This window comes from Camellia sinensis, chromosome 8 (assembly GCF_055761805.1).
Source record: "Camellia sinensis isolate YWXY chromosome 8, ASM5576180v1, whole genome shotgun sequence".
In the NCBI taxonomy this organism is placed as follows: Eukaryota; Viridiplantae; Streptophyta; class Magnoliopsida; order Ericales; family Theaceae; genus Camellia; species Camellia sinensis.
In genome coordinates this window covers 181,569,657-181,583,419 of record NC_138968.1, presented here as the reverse complement: position 1 = coordinate 181,583,419, position 13,763 = coordinate 181,569,657, and the positions used below count along the sequence as shown (strand labels likewise).

Here is a 13,763-nt window from a genome sequence, read left to right as displayed (position 1 = left end):
CTACCACCCGCCACCACCACCACCACCCACCCGTCACCACCACCACCACCACCCACTCGCTACCACCTACCACCCGCCACTATCACCAACCCACCCGCCACCACCACTTACCCGCCACCACCCGCTACCCACCCCCCACCGTCATCACTTTTCACCACCGTCTTCTGCTGCCACTTGCCACCACTTGTCATTTCTCACTCTTTTATATTTTTAAACATTTTGTCAATTACCAAACGTGTTTGTAGTTTTTATTTTTCTAAAAATAAACAAAAATCAATTTATAAAATTTTTATAAATATAAATTGAAAACGTAAACGTTACCAATCAGACCCTAAACAATTCATATTTATTAAAATAAAATCTATGATAAATCTCACCAACCTAATACTTGAGAGAAGCCTCGCATAAGAAGGCCTTAACCCCCCACTATCTTATTGGTAGTGTACGCTCCTTACCATTAAAGTACAGATGGGCGAATATTCTTAAAATGGTTTTTTTTATAAGTTATAAATTAGGGCAAATTACATATACACCCCTCCAGGTTTGACAAAATTACAGATACCCCCCTGAGATTTGAGAAATTACGAATTCCCCCCTGAATGCTATATTTGCATAAGAAATTAGGGGGTAATTTGTTATGAAATATAAACCTCAGGGGGTAAATTGTTATGAAAATACAAACCTCAGGGGGCGGGATGTAATTTCCGAAACCTCAGGGGGATATCTGTAATTTGCCCTATAAATTACAAATATCTTTTTATTAGTATTTTTTATTTAATAAAATTAATTAAAAAAATAAAATTTATAATTATTCACTTATGTAATAATAAAATTATCTAAATTATTAATTAAAATATATTTCTAATATCATTAATAAAAACTGTTAATACTGATTTATTAATAAAAGAGGTGATTTGTTATGAAATTAAAAATTTCAAGGAGTAAAATGTAATTTCTAAAATCACAAGGGCGATTCGTATTTTAATCAAACCTCTTGAGTGTATTTCTGATTTACCTCTTTTTTTTTTGCTCTTTTTTTTTTTTTTTTGTGAAGGACATCTAAAATCTCAAGCAGTGGGGGCATGTTTCTTACCCTTTTTTTTTTTAATAAATTTTTGTGTTTTTAATTTTTAATTTATTTTTTAAGATTTGTTTGTATTGTTAGAATCCTCTATTTTATTAAAATCTAAAATTTAAAATTGTAAAAATATATATTTTAAAATTTTAATTTAAAAAATCAACATAAAGTTATTTGAAAATATTTTCCAAACCAACGTTATGCTTATACCTTGCATTTGTGTGTGTGTGTGTGTGTGTGTGTTGGGGGGGGGGGGGGGGGGGCGTTGGAACAACAAAATAAAATATAAGTTATATATTTTTTATAAATTTAGGTCAAATTTAGTAAGTTGAAAAAAAGTGGCCGGGGGGGACAACAACAAAATAAAATATAAGTTATATATTTTTTTATAAATTTAGGTCAAGTTTAGTAAGTTGAAAAAAAGTTAAAAAGTCAAAAAATTACTCAAAAAGTTAAAAAGTTATCACTATTCACCGAAAGTCAAAAATTACGGTTGTACAACTCTTAATCCTAATTTTTCCTTACACACTAATTTATACAATATTTTAATACACATTTTTTCATAAAAAGTCAAAAAGTACACCCAACATCTATATTTTTTTCCTCAATTTTTTAGCTCAAAAAGACAAAAATGTACTTATTTAGGACACCCCAATCAATCCCTTATTTATGAGAAAATTAGTGAAATATCCCTCTTTAACTTTATGTAGTAGGAGAGGTCCAAGATATATTTTTTTATTAGCTAAAGTCCCTCAACATTTTCACAAAAAAAAATTCAACTTAGAGAAATTTTACTCAACTCAGAGAAATTTCGGCCCCGACTCAGAGAAATTTCTCTAGTATGATTATAGAAAAATTTCAAAATTTCTATGTAAAAATTAAAATGAAATTTTTCTGAGTTGGGAAAAATTTCTCAAAGTCAAATTTTCTCTAAGAAAATGTTGAAGGACTTTAATTACTATGAAAAAATTGTATGTCATTTATCTTATAAAATTTTAATATCATAGACCCTAAAAAAAATTCTCCTCTATTTATTTATTTATTTATTTTTGCAAATTTCTTACAAAATTAATATCTAAATATATTATATTGTTAAATAAGTTTCCCACTCACCATTCAATGAATGTTAATTAATGATCAAATAACGTCAACAACAAAAAAAAAAATTGGCAAATTACAAGATAAAATCTCAGGGTTTGAGTCATATAATAAAATAAAATATGAATTTTTAATTTTATCAATTTAAATATTATAATTTAGATTTGTTTTCAATTTATATTATTTACGTATTTTTCATAAGTAATATTGATGAAAAAATAGATATTTTAGCCATAAAACTCACGAAAAAAGTTATTTTAGACATTTTATGTATATTTATATTGAGTTTAATGATTAAAATACTAATTTTTCGTCGATTTTACTTAACAAAATTAGGTAAATAGTTTAAATTAAAAGTTTTACATAACAAAAATAAATAAATAATTTAAATTGAAAACAAATTAAAAGATTAAAATTTAAATTAATAAAATTAAAAATTCGACAACAACAACAACAAAAAAATATAAGCTATATTTTTTTATAAATTATGAGAAAATTAGTGAAACATCCCTCTTCAACTTTGTGTAGTAGGAGAGGTCAAAGATATATTTTTTTATTAGCTAAAATCCCTCAACATTTTCACAGAAAAAATTCGACTTTGAGAAATTTTGCTCGACTCAGAGAAATTTTGGCTCCGCCTCAAAGAAATTTCTCTAGTATGATTACAAAAAAATTTCAAAATTTCTGTGTAAAAATTAAAATTTCTCTAAGTCGAGATGAAATTTTTCTGAGTTGGACAAAATTTCTCTAAGTCAAATTTTCTCTATGAAAATGTTGAAGGACTTTAATTACTATGAAAAAATTGTATGTCATTTATCTTATAAAATTTTAATATCATAGACCCTAAAAAAAAATCTCCTCTATTTATTTATTTATTTATTTTTGCAAATTTCTTACAAAATTAATATCTAAATATATTATATTGTTAAATAAGTTTCCCACTCAACATTCAATGAATGTTAATTAATGATCAAATAACATCAACAAACAAAAAAAAAATGGCAAATTACAAGATAAAATCTCAGGGTTTGAGTCATACAACAAAATAAAATATGAATTTTTAATTTTATCAATTTAAATATTATAATTTAGATTTTTTTCAATTTAAATCATTTACTTATTTTTGTTAAGTAATATTGATGAAAAAATAGATATTTTAGCCATAAAACTCACGAAAAAAGTTATTTTAGACATTTTATGTATATTTATATTGAGTTTAATAATTAAAATATTAATTTTTCGTCGATTTTACTTAACGAAATTAGGTAAGTAGTTTAAATTAAAAGTTTTACATAACAAAAATAAATAAATGATTTAAATTGAAAACAAATTAAAAGTTTAAAATTTAAAATTTAAAATTTAAATTAATAAAATTAAAAATTCGACAACAACAACAACAACAAAAACAAAATATTAGCTATATTTTTTTATAAATTTAGGTCAAGTTTGGCAATTTGAAAAAAAGTTAAAAAGTCAAAAAGTTACTCAAAAAGTTAAAAAGTTATCACTATTCACCAAAAGTCAAAAATTACGGCTGCACAATTCTCAATCCTAATTTTTCCCTACACACTAATTTATACAGTTTTTTAATACACATTTTTTTATAAAATGTCAAAAAGTACACCCAAACATCCATATTTTTTTCCTCAATTTTTTAGTGCAAAAAGACAACAAGACAAAAAGTGCACTTATTTAAGACACCCCAAACAATCCATTATTTATGAGAAAATTAGTGAAACATCCCTCTTCAACTTTGTGTAGTAGGAGAGGTCTAAGATATATTTTTTATTTAGCTAAAGTCCCTCAATATTTTCACAGAAAAAATTCAACTTAGAGAAATTTTGCTCGACTCAGAGAAATTTTGGCTCCGACTCAGAAAAATTTCTCTAGTATGATTACAAAAAAATTTCAAAATTTCTGTGTAAAAATTAAAATTTCTCTAAGTCGGAATGAAATTTTTTTGAGTCGGACAAAATTTCTCTAAGTCAAATTTTCTCTATGAAAATGTTGAAGGACTTTAATTACTATGAAAAAATTGTATGTCATTTATCTTATAAAATTTTAATATCATAGACCTTAAAAAAAATTCTCCTCTATTTATTTCTTTATTTGTTTTTGCAAATTTCTTACAAAATTAATATCTAAATATATTATATTGTTAAATAAGTTTCCAACTCACCATTCAATGAATGTTAATTAATGATCAAATAACATCAACAACAAAAAAAAATGGCAAATTACAAGATAAAATCTCAGGGTTTGAGTCATATAACAAAATAAAATATGAATTTTTAATTTTATCAATTTAAATATTATAATTTAGATTTATTTTCAATTTAAATCATTTACTTATTTTTATAAAGTTATATTAATGAAAAAATAGATATTTTAGCCATAAAACTCACGAAAAAAGTTATTTTAGACATTTTATGTATATTTATATTGAGTTTAATGATTAAAATACTAATTTTTTGTCGATTTTACTTAATGAAATTAGGTAAATAGTTTAGATTAAAATTTTTACATAACAAAAATAAATAAATGATTTAAAATTAAAAACAAAATATAGGCTATATTTTGAAAACAAAATATAGGCTTAAATTAAATTGAAAACAAATTAAAAGATTAAAATTAAAATTAATAAAATTAAAAATTCGACAACAACAACAAAAACAAAATATAAGCTATATTTTTTTATAAATTTAGGTCAAGTTTGACAAGTTGAAAAAAAGTTAAAAAGTCAAAAAGTAACTCAAAAAGTTAAAAAATTATCACTATTCACCGAAAGTCAAAAATTATGGTTGCACAACTCTCAATCCTAATTTTTCCCTACACACTAATTTATACAATTTTTTAATACATATTTTTTTATAAAATGTCAAAAAATACACCCAAACATCCTCTTTTTTTTTCCTCAATTTTTTAGTCCAAAAAGACGAAAAGTGCACTTATTTAGGACACCCAAACAATCCCTTATTTATCAAAAAATTAGTGAAACATCCCTCTTCAACTTTATGTAGTAGGAGAGGTCCAAGATATATTTTTTTATTAGCTAAAGTCCCTCAACATTTTCACAGAAAAAATTCAACTTAGAGAAATTTTGCTCGACTCAGAGAAATTTCGGCCTCGATTCAGAGAAATTTCTCTAATATGATTACAAAAAAATTTTAAAATTTCTGTGTAAAAATTAAAATATCTCTAAGTTGGGATGAAATTTTTCTGAGTCGGACAAAATTTCTCTAAGTCAAATTTTCTCTATGAAAATGTTGAAGGACTTTAATTACTATGAAAAAACTGTATGTCATTTATCTTATAAAATTTTAATATCATAGACCTTAAAAAAAATTCTCCTCTATTTATTTATTTATTTATTTTTGCAAATTTCATAAAAAATTAATATCTAAATATATTATATTGTTAAATAAGTTTCCCACTCACCATTCTATGAATGTTAATTAATGATCAAATAACATCAACAACAAAAAAAAAAAATGGCAAATTACAAGATAAAATCTCAGGGTTTGAGTCATATAACAAAATAAAATATGAAATTTTAATTTTAGCAATTTAAATATTATAATTTAGATTTGTTTTCAATTTATATCATTTACTTATTTTTATTAAGTAATATTAATAAAAAAATAGATATTTTAGCCATAAAACTCACGAAAAAAGGTATTTTAGACATTTTATGTATATTTGTATTGAATTTAATGATTAAAATACTAATTTTTCGTCGATTTTAGTTAACGAAATTAGGTAAATAGTTTAAATTAAAAGTTTTACATAACAAAAATAAATAAATGATTTAAATTGAAAACAAATTAAAAAATTTAAATTTAAATTAATAAAATTAAAAATTCGACAACAACAACAAAAACAAAATATAAGCTATTTTTTTTTATAAATTTAGGTCAAGTTTGGCAAGTTGAAAAAAAATTAAAAAGTCAAAAAGTTAAAAAGTTATCACTATTCACCGAAAATCAAAAATTACGGCTATACAACTCTCAATCCTAATTTTTTCCTACACACTAATTTATATAGTTTTTTAATACACATTTTTCCATAAAATGTCAAAAAGTACACCCAAACATCCTTTTTTTTTTCTCAATTTTTTAGTCCAAAAAGACGAAAAGTGCACTTATTTAGGACACCCAAACAATCCCTTATTTAACAGAAAATTAGCGAAACATCCCTCTTCAACTTTGTGTAGTAGGAGAGGTCCAAGATATATTTTTTTATTAGCTAAAGTCCCTCAACAGTTTCACAGAAAAAATTCGACTTAGAGAAATTTTGCTCGACTCGGAGAAATTTCGGCCCCGACTCAGAGAAATTTCTCTAGTATGATTACAAAAAAATTTCAAAATTTCTGTGTAAAAATTAAAATTTCTCTAAGTCAGGATGAAGTTTTTCTGAGTCGGGCAAAATTTCTCTAAGTCAAATTTTCTCTATAAAAATGTTGAAGAACTTTAATTACTATGAAAAAATTGTATGTCATTTATTTTATAAAATTTTAATATCATAGACCTTAAAAAAAATTCTCCTCTATTTATTTATTTATTTATTTTTGCAAATTTCTTACAAAACTAATATCTAAATATATTATATTGTTAAATAAGTTTCCCACTCACCATTCAATGAATGTTAATTAATGATCAAATAACATCAAAAAAAAAATAAAATTGGCAAATTACAAGATAAAATCTCAGGGTTTGAGTCATATAACAAAATAAAATATGAATTTTTAATTTTAGAAATTTAAATATTATAATTTAGATTTTTTTTCAATTTAAATCAATTACTTATTTTTGTTAAGTGATATTGATGAAAAAATAGATATTTTAGCCATAAAACTCACGAAAAAAGTTGTTTTAGACATTTTATGTATATTTATATTGAGTTTAATGATTAAAATACTAATTTTTCGTCGATTTTACTTAACAAAATTAGGTAAATAGTTTAAATTAAAAGTTTTACATAACAAAAATAAATAAATGATTTAAATTGAAAACAAATTAAAAAATTTAAATTTAAATTAATAAAATTAAAAATTCGACAACAACAAGAAAAACAAAATATAACCTATATTTTTTTATAAATTTAGGTCAAGTTTGACAAGTTGAAAAAAAGTTAAAAAGTCAAAAAGTTACTCAAAAAGTTAAAAAGTTATCACTATTTTCCGAAAGTCAAAAATTACTGCTGTACAACTCTCAATCCTAATTTTTCCCTACACACTAATTTATACAATTTTTTAATACACATTTTTCCATAAAATATCAAAAAGTACACCCAAACATCCATATTTTTTTTCTCAATTTTTTAGTCCAAAAAGACAAAAAGTGCACTTATTTAGGACACCCCAAACAATCCATTATTTATGAGAAAATTAGTGAAACATCCCTCTTCAATTTTGTGTAGTAGGAGAGGTCCAAGATATATTTTTTTATTAGCTAAAGTCACTCAACATTTACACAGAAAAAATTCAACTTAGAGAAATTTTGGTCGACTCAGAGAAATTTCGGCCTGGCTCAGAGAAATTTCTCTAGTATGATTACAAAAAAATTTCAAAATTTCTGTGTAAAAATTAAAATTTCTCTAAGTCGGGATGAAATTTTTTTGAGTCTGGCAAAATTTCTCTAAGTCAAATTTTCTCTATGAAAATGTTGAATGACTTTAATTACTATGAAAAAATTATATGTCATTTATCTTATAAAATTTTAATATCATAGACCTTAAAAAAAATTCTCCTCTATTTATTTATTTATTTATTTTTGCAAATTTCTTACAAAATTTATATCTAAATATATTATATTGTTAAATAAGTTTCCCACTCACCATTCAATGAATGTTAATTAATGATCAAATAACATCAACAAAAAAAAAAATGGCAAATTGCAAGATAAAATCTCAGGTTTGAGTCATATAACAAAATAAAATATGAATTTTTAATTTTATCAATTTAAATATTATAATTTAGATTTTTTTAATTTAAATCATTTACTTATTTTTGTTAAGTAATATTGATGAAAAAATAGATATTTTAGCCATAAAACTCACGAAAAAAGTTATTTTAGACATTTTATGTATATTTATATTGAATTTAATGATTAAAATACTAATTTTTCGTCGATTTTACTTAACGAAATTAGGTAAATAGTTTAAATTAAAAGTTTTACATAACAAAAATAAATAAATGATTTAAATTGAAAACAAATTAAAAAATTTAAATTTAAATTAATAAAATTAAAAATTCGACAACAACAACAAAAACAAAATATAAGCTATTTTTTTTTTTTTATAAATTTAGGCCAAGTTTGGCAAGTTGAAAAAAAATTAAAAAGTCAAAAAGTTACTCAAAAAGTTAAAAAGTTATCACTATTCACCGGAAGTCAAAAATTACGGCTGTACAACTCTCAATCCTAATTTTTTCCTACACATTAATTTATATAGTTTTTTAATACACATTTTTTCATAAAATGTCAAAAAGTACACCTAAACATCCATATTTTTTTTCTCAATTTTTTAGTCCAAAAAGACAAAAAGTGCACTTATTTAGGACATCCCAAACAATCCCATATTTATGAGAAGATTAGTGAAACATCACTCTTCAACTTTGTGTAGTAGGAGAGGTCCAAGATATATTTTTTTATTAGCTAAAGTCCCTCAACATTTTCACAGAAAAAATTCGACTTAGAGAAATTTTGCTCGACTCAGAGAAATTTCGGCCCCCGACTCAGAGAAATTTCTCTAGTATGATTACAAAAAAATTTCAAAATTTCTGTGTAAAAATTAAAATTTCTCTAAGTCGGGAAGAAATTTTTCTGAGTCGGGCAAAATTTCTTTAAGTCAAATTTTCTCTATGAAAATATTGAAGGACTTTAATTACTATGAAAAAATTGTATGTCATTTATCTTATAAAATTTTAATATCATAGACCTTAAAAAAAATTCTCCCCTATTTATTTATTTATTTATTTTTGCAAATTTCTTACAAAATTAATATCTAAATATATTATATTGTTAAATTTAGTTTCCCACTCACCATTCAATGACTATTAATTAATGATCAAATAACATCAAAAAAAAAAAAAAATTGGCAAATTACAAGATAAAATCTCAGGGTTTGAGTCATATAACAAACTAAAATATGAATTTTTAATTTTATCAATTTAAATATTATAATTTAGATTTATTTTCAATTTAAATCATTTTCTTATTTTTGTTAAGTAATATTAATGAAAAAATAGATATTTTAGCCATAAAACTCATGAAAAAAGTTATTTTAGGCATTTTATGTATATTTATATTGAGTTTAATAATTGAAATACTAATTTTTCATCGATTTTACTTAACGAAATTAGGTAAATAGTTTAAATTAAAAGTTTTACATAACAAAAATAAATAAATAATTTAAATTGAAAACAAATTAAAAGATTAAAATTTAAATTAATAAAATTAAAATTAAAATTTTATTACAAGACTTTTGGGTTTTTTTTTTATTATTATAATTACCCCAAAAATTTTAAAACTCAAATATCAATTTTCGGAGGCTTTGTTGCGTGTTCGATCCACGCTCACGGCAGTTTCAAATTTTTGACTTTGATTATTTTTTATTTATTTATAAAACTCGCCGACAGTTGGAGAGAGTGACTCAAATAATTACACACATCGCATTTTAATTACTTTCAAAATCCTTCGTTTTGTCCTGTGACAACAGACAACCGATCTCAGCTCTCTCTCTCTCGCTCTCTGCTACTTTCATTCTCTCATCCCTTCAATTACTCTGCACAATCACACTTCACAAGAACCCTAATTCCTCATCTTCATTCCCTCACAATTCCACACAACTCTCTCTCTCTCTCTCTCTCTCTCTCTCTCTATATATATATATATAGATATGTATATATGCATAAGTATTTGATTCATTTCCGATGAGGCGAAGAGCTGTTGATTCTCGAAGGCCAGGGAAGAGAAGATATACGAAGGTGCTCTGGTTCACAATATGCGGTGTCTTGTTTTTGCTGTTGTTGGCTCTTTTTGGACGAGGCAAAACATCAACACCGACATCATTAATGAATCAATATGTATGTAATGTACCAGTTCATTCATAGAATGCTTTTGATTTCACTCTATCTTCTTCAAATCACTGCTCAATTGGGTGTGTGTATGTATGTTTTGACTCTGGAATGTCTTGTAGCAAATTATGACGACTTTGTTTTCAACTCATTGTGTAGTAGCATGGTTTTAATTCATAACCTAGACAGTTTGTATAATTGGTTTAGCTTCCTAAGTCGAAGCTTCTTATTCAGTTTTAAAAGCTCAAAGTTTAATCATTTAAAAAAAAAAAAAAAGGGTTGAATATTTGAATGTTCTTAGTTTATACAAAGTATGGTATGGGAGTGGATTTGTAGGTCATCCCTGGCTTCCAATCCCAGGGATCATTCCCTGTTGGTGGGACCAGAACAGGGCAAGGCCCTTTTGTATTAGCTGTAATCAAGCTTTAATTTTATATATATATATATACTATTATATAAAGCGTACAACTTAGAAGATGGTTTGACTGAAGCTTTGTAACGCTATTTTCTTTTACAATAATGCTCATAAAATAACTGCTAAACAGTTTTCATATGTAACATATCTTCCTCCATTTCAAATTGTCCAAAAGTTTAGATGTAAAATTACAAACGCATCACATTTGCACTCACCTCTAGTGTGTATATATATATATATATATGTGCGGGGTGAATTTCACACTAACAGGATCGGAATTATTAGAGTGATTTAGGAACCGTGACTTGCAAGGCGGAGAACACCGTAAGCGTTGCCTGATAGGGGTTTGACTAGAGAAGCCCCTCTGATGCTAAAGTTGGAAATCCAAAAAGAGATAATAAGAGCAAAGGAATGGAAAGAACTAGGGTTTAGAGAGTTTCCGTGTGTCCTCTAAAGAAGATATATACCTTTTATAAAGTTCCTCCCTTGCTCTCCAATCTGCACATGAGGATAACCGCCTCACGTGCCTGCCTGCTCAGAGAAACATTGTTGCCATATAACAGCCGGTGACTCGAACATTAGGTATTAGCTAGAAGTGGATGCTCCACCTCTAAATTGATTACAAACTATACTGATTAGACATCATTTTCATTCTGATTCTATATTGACTTGTTTTCTTGTATATCCCACTAGAGTACAGGACAGTCTATGTTGATGGCTTTCCCTTCATAGCGGTTTCCATTACTTTGAGACAGAATTTAATGAGATGAGACCAAAATTTCTGTTCATAAACTGTTTCAAACTGTCGATGTTGCAACTTGCTAGGTTGTCTTTCTCATTTCTTCTTGTATTTTTCATCATTAATGCATAACTAAAATAAAAGTTTATTATTCTGTAGAGATTTTACAGGTGCAGCAATTTTATTGAAGGCCTTAACGTTACTGAAGAAATTTTGAGCCCACACTCAATCACGAGGCAACTAAATGACCAACTTACTCTTGCAAAAGCTCTTGTTGTGATTGCAAAAGAAAGCAACAACCCTCAGTTTGCATGGGAACTAAGTTCCAAAATCCGTAACATACAACTTCTTCTTTCAAATGCAGCAACTAAGGAAACACCATTGACAGCAGAAAATTCGAAGATAGCAATTCGTGATATTGGTCTTTTGCTATATGAAGCCCAGCAACTCCATTATGATAGTGCAACCATGATCATGAGATTGAAAGCTAGAATCCAATTGCTTGAAGAACAAGCCAGCTCGCTAACTGATAGGAGCTCAAAGTATGGGCAAATAGCTGCTGAGGAAGTCCCAAAAAGCTTCTACTGCCTTGGTGTCAGGTTGACCATTGAATGGTTTAGGAACTGAACTTCCAAAACTGAACTCAAAGGAGGAAGCCAGGTTGCAGACAAACTTAAAGACAACAGCCTCTTATCATTTCTGTGTCTTTTCTGACAACATCATTGCTACTTCAGTTGTGGTCAACTCAACTGCTTCAAACTCCAACAATCCTGATTTGATTGTCTTCCACATTGTGACCGATGAAGTTAATTATGCCGCAATGGATGCCTGGCTTTCCATGAATAGATTTCGTGGAGTGACAATTTAAGTTCAGAAGTTCGAAGACTTCAGCTGGCTCAAAGCTTCTTATGTTCCCGTCCTTAAGCAGCTCCAGGACTCAGACACTCAAAACTACTACTTCTCTGGAAACAATGACGAAAGCCAGACCCCAATCAAGTATCGCAACCCTAAATACCTCTCCATGCTTAAGCACCTCAGGTTCTACATTCCTGAAGTTTTCCCTGCACTTGAGAAAGTAGTATTTCTTGATGATGATGTTGTGGTTCAGAAGGATCTTTCACCACTTTTCTCTCTTGAATTGAATGGAAATGTAAATGGAGCCGTTGAGACTTGTATGGAGACATTTCACCGATTCCATAAGTACTTGAATTACTCTCACCCACTAATACGCACACATTTTGATCCAGATGCTTGTGGTTGGGCATTTGGAATAATATCTTTGATTTGATTCAGTGGAGGCATAGGAATGTAACTGGAATCTACCACTACTGGCAGGAAAAAAATATTGACAGAACATTGTGGAAGCTGGGAACATTGCCCCCTGGACTTTTGACTTTCTATGGGTTGACAGAGCCTTTGGATCCTAGCTGGCATGTTTTGGGATTAGGGTACACAACTGTTGACCCACAACTAATTCAGAAGGGGTCTGTGCTGCATTTTAATGGAAACTCAAAACCATGGTTGAAGATTGGGATGGAGAAATACAAACCGCTATGGAATAAATATGTTGAATATTTTCATCCTATGTTGCAACAATGCAACATTCATTGACCATGTGATAAGGTACTATTATACTGAATGCTGTACTTGGGAATTTTCTGTAAGATTTTTTGGAGGTGTATCAAGCAAGGTTATGGTCAGGAGATCGGTATACTTGTGTTCTATCAGTTGCATACTTCAATTGTAATGAAAATTAATTGATCATATTTTTAACTTGATGATTGCTATCTGCAATATCTTTAATTTCTGTATTTTCCCTCTTGTAAATATATAGATTCTATTTATCTAGCCTGCTTACTAATCTAAAGCATCATCTTTGCCTTTTTTGTTCCCTTTCACTTCAGAGGGCTACGTTGATTGCAATACCGTTGCCCTTTCTGCAATAAGTTTACTTAATTACAGGACAGAAAGTAATTTTCTCAAGAAAAGGGTGCATATGATAATTGTCATTTGTTCAGTTATATATATGAAAACTATGGTCCACAAAAGATGTGGAACAATGCCTTTGAAATTCAGCACAAAAATTTGCGTTGGATAAAGACAGCATGACGATGCAGTCTAAACCAAGCCAAAAAAATGGGTATGTTGTGTATGATTTAAGATGCCGGATTTACATTTGAAACTTTATTAAAGAATCACAAGCCCAAAAAAGTGTTTTTGCATGCAGGTTTGACTTTGCCACTCTTGTACAGGCCACAGAATGAGCACAAAAGCTCAGCTTCTGCATAGCAAAAAAAAGAACATTGAAATGGTCTTAACTGATGTATATTCATACGGAAAAATATAAGCATAGAAATAA

At 27.3% G+C, this 13,763-nt stretch overlaps 1 pseudogene across 1 annotated transcript; it reads left to right on the top strand.

The window, feature by feature from the left end:
* Positions 1-9,864: 9,864 nt before the first annotated feature.
* On the top strand, positions 9,865-13,252 carry LOC114323701 (putative galacturonosyltransferase 10; annotated as a pseudogene). Its single transcript, XR_014338800.1, has 2 exons — positions 9,865-10,259; positions 11,564-13,252. The product of XR_014338800.1 is annotated as a putative galacturonosyltransferase 10 (transcript).
* The last annotated feature ends 511 nt before the right edge of the window (positions 13,253-13,763 follow it).